Source organism: Tachyglossus aculeatus, chromosome X1 (assembly GCF_015852505.1).
Source record: "Tachyglossus aculeatus isolate mTacAcu1 chromosome X1, mTacAcu1.pri, whole genome shotgun sequence".
Classification (NCBI taxonomy): Eukaryota; Metazoa; Chordata; class Mammalia; order Monotremata; family Tachyglossidae; genus Tachyglossus; species Tachyglossus aculeatus.
Genome location: NC_052101.1, coordinates 20,564,059 through 20,567,905, shown reverse-complemented (window position 1 = coordinate 20,567,905; position 3,847 = coordinate 20,564,059). Strand labels below are relative to the sequence as shown.

General features: G+C 44.7%; 1 non-coding gene across 1 annotated transcript; it reads right to left on the bottom strand.

The window, feature by feature from the left end:
• Positions 1–2,936: 2,936 nt before the first annotated feature.
• On the bottom strand, positions 2,937–3,075 carry LOC119920130. Its single transcript, XR_005447895.1, has one exon. It is a non-coding gene; the product is annotated as a small nucleolar RNA SNORA7 (small nucleolar RNA).
• Positions 3,076–3,847: the final 772 nt, after the last annotated feature.

Below are 3,847 nucleotides of genomic sequence, written 5' to 3'. Positions count from 1 at the left end.
CGCTTGGGAAGTACAAATCGGCAACATAGAGAGACGGTCCCCACCCAACAACGGGCATCGTCAAAGCCTCGCTTTCTCAAGGCAGACTTTTTTCATAAACCATGTGATTCAGAGTGGAGGGATCAAATGTACATTTTCCCAAGAATGTCATTTATCGAATCGTGTTTGGCTGCTCATTCTTTGGGAGATGCCATAGGGAAGTTTCGCTCTAAAGTATGATCTCACCTTTTCAGATAACACAACTGGACACCGTGTGTCCACAGAATTATGATCCGGTGTGTGGTACTAATGGAGTGACCTACAGTAATAAGTGTTTTCTTGACGTAGCCAGCCGGTGAGTGCAAATATAAGGAATTGTGAGGGTGATGGGTCGTTTCTGTTATGCTAATGTGTGCCTAAAGTGTTTAGCCGTTGTATAATTCAGAAGGATTATCAATAACTGGAGGGTGGTGATATGGCCTAGTGGAAAGGCTTGGGAGTCAGAGGACCTGGGTGCTTATCTCAGCTCCACCACTTGTCTGCTGGGTGACCTTGGGCAAGTTGCTTAACTTCCCTTGACCTCAGTTAACTAATCTGTAAAATGGGAATTAAACCTGGGAGCCCCAGGTGGGACAAGGGTTGTTTCCCACCTGATGATCTTGTATCTACCCCAGCTCTTTGTACGGTTCCTGGCACTTTGTAAGCACTTAACAAATACCATTTTTGATTTTAAAAAAGAAAAGAGTACTCTGATCTCCTCTAGTGATCTGAAAAACTGGACAGGGAGATGGGGGTCAAGAGGGAATTGGATGGAACTGTAATCTTAATCTCCTCTCTTGCCAACCCCGAGCCCAATAAAGCGTCAATGGTTCCAGAAGTACACTCCATCTGTGAGGTTCCAGAATGGTACCCTGTCTATGGAGTTTTAGAACTGCAGCCCCCACCTGTAGGGTCCCAGAATCAATCTATCGATCAAACAACCAATGGGGAAGCAACACGGCCTCGTGGATAGCGCATGGGTCTATGAGTCGGGAAGCCCTGGGTTCTAATTCCAGCTCCACCACTTGTCTGCTGGGTGACCTTGAGCGAGTCACTTAACTCCTCCATGCCTCAGTTCCCTCATGGGTAAAATGGGGATGAGTGTGAGCTCCATGTGGGACAGGGACTGTGTGCAACCTGACTAACTCGTTATCATCTACCCCAATGCTTAGAACAGTGCTAGGCACATAGTAAGTGCTTAACAACTACCATAATTAAAACTAGTGATTCTCTCTCTCTCTATGTCTACAACGTCATAGAGACATAGAGAGCCATATAGACATAGAGACATATGGACAGACAGAATAATTAGTATAGCTATGGTTGTAGATATAGATATAGAGAAATATCTATCTATCTATCTATCTATCTATCTGTCTATCTATCTATATGTACTGGGGATGGCTTTGGATTGTTGGAGAAGGAGGGATTTTAAAGTGCTCTGAAGTACTCTGGGGAAGACTGAAGCTTGGTGGATTTGGGAGTGAAAAAGAAAGAGCTCCGGGCCAGGGGAAAAACGTGAGCAAGTAGAGGTTGATGAGATGAGAGAAAGGTCCAATTCGGAGGTGGTCTTGGGAGGAGAGAATAGGGGGAGCTGGGGAATAGAAGAGGATGAGAGCCGATATGCAAAAAAGGAGAGACGAAAAGAAGAGAGCTGGTGGTGGAGACCTTGGAGCAAATGAGGAGGTCTTTTTGTTTGAGGTGGAGGGAGATGAGTAACCACTGGAAGTTTCTGAGGAGTGGGGAGATGGGAACTGACCCATATTTGGGGAAGGTGCTCTGAAAAGCAGCATGGGGTATGGACTGAAGAGGGGAGAGACTGGAGGTTAGAAGACCAGTGAAGAGGCTGGTGTGTTTGAAGCAGTCCTTTAAAGCAAGATGGTGGCTGTTGGGTGGAGAGAAAGGGAAGAGCTGGGAAACGTTTCTAGGCAGCACACTTTTCTAAGGAACTATGTGAAAAGCAACTTTATTCTTTGACAGCACATATCATTCCATTTTTGTTTCTCCTCAGGAAAAGTGGCGGAAAAATTAAACTGAAGCATAAAGGCCCTTGCTGAAACCGAGGAAGTTTGGTCTGGGCTTACTCTTGCTGGGAAATTGCCAGAAGCAACCCTGTCATTCTTGTCATTCCAAATGTTCATTCAGGAAAGAACATTCTAAAGCACTGTTGGCCTCATTCTTTCTGTCTATCTGCCCGTTATGGGCCACAATTTCCCTTATTAAGAAATGGCCATTACTGGGTTGGATTTCTCTCTATTTGTTGCCAAATTGTACTTTCCAAGCTCTTAGTGCCTTGCTCTGCGCACAGTAAGCATTCAATAAATACGCTTGAATCAGTGAATGAATGGTCCACCTAACTAACTTGATGTTCTGTTTTTGGTAGTGGTAATGTGTCGGTAACCCTAACATCCATGTTCATCGTCATCGGTTTTATTGAGCATCAACTACGTGCCGAAGGCTACCGAGGTGCTTGGGAGCATAGGTTAAATGCACGAATGCTGCCCTTATCTTTGAGGAATGAACAACTTAACAGGGGAGGCAGGCAAACCCAAATTGTATACTTGTAATAAGAGGAAAAATTTAGCTACATAAAGGGGAAACTGAGGCAACTGGGAAAACAAATGTAAGCAAAACATGACAAAATGAGCGGTACAAACTCTTGCACATGGGTGCATATGTGTTAAGGTTCTTGTCTTGATTGATGGAGTCGAGTCATTTCCGAGCCATAGCGACACCACGGACGTATCTCTCCCAGAACGCCCCGCTCTCCCTCTGCAACCATTCCCGTAGTATATCCATAGAGTTTTTGTGGTAAAAATCTGGAAGTGGTTTACCATCGCCGCCTTCCGTACAATAAACTCGAGTCTCCACCCTCGACGCTCTCTAATGACGGTGCTGCCCTGCACGGGTGAGTTTTGACTGATAGCAGATGGCCTTCCACTCACTAGCCACTGCCCAAGCTAGGAATGGACTGGGTAGTCCTCTGCTTCACTCTCCCTCCCATAGCTCGAGACTGGTAGAGGACTGGAAACTCTCCAGATGCGATCCTGAAAGGGGGTATTAGGGAATAATTTGGAGGTGGGAATTAGTCGGGGCACACCTCTTGGAAGAGTTGTTCTTTTAGGAAGGATTTGAAGGTGGGCAGGGATATGGTTTCCAGTGTATTGGATATGAGATGGGAGGGAATTCCACATCAAACAAAAAATGGGCCCCATCAGCTGCCAAGGATGAGATTCAGTTAGGAGGTGAGCGCGGGAGAAGGAAAGAATGAAAGCTGGAACATAAAAGGGGAAAAGAGCAGAGAGGAAAGTCACAGCTGCTGAGGAGCTTTGAATCCAATGATCATGAATCTGTTTTTAACAGAGATAATTGAGTTGTCTTTAGAGATTATGAGGGGAGAGATGGATTCTACCAATTAAATAATCAGTTTCATTTATTGAGCACTTGGAAGGGCACTGTACTAAGTACTTGGTAAAGCACAATGAAACAGAATTATCAGATAGGTTCCCTGCCCACAACAAGCTTATAGTCTAGCTGGCATTGCGGGCCAAACTTGCAAATGGTTCTTCTCAAGGAGATGGCATATGTCCGAGCCATCTCTAATATTTAAACAAAGAAATCCTAACCACTGAGCCTCACATGGGACAGAGAGTGTGTTCAACCCAATTTGCTTGGATCCACGCAAGCGCTTAGTACAGTGCCTGGCACAGAGTAACTGTTTAACAAATACCATTATTATCATTATTATTGGCTTCAATGTTCTCTACCAGCTCTTTCCATGGTAATAATAATAATAATCTATAGATAGATAGATACAAGGTAATCAGAT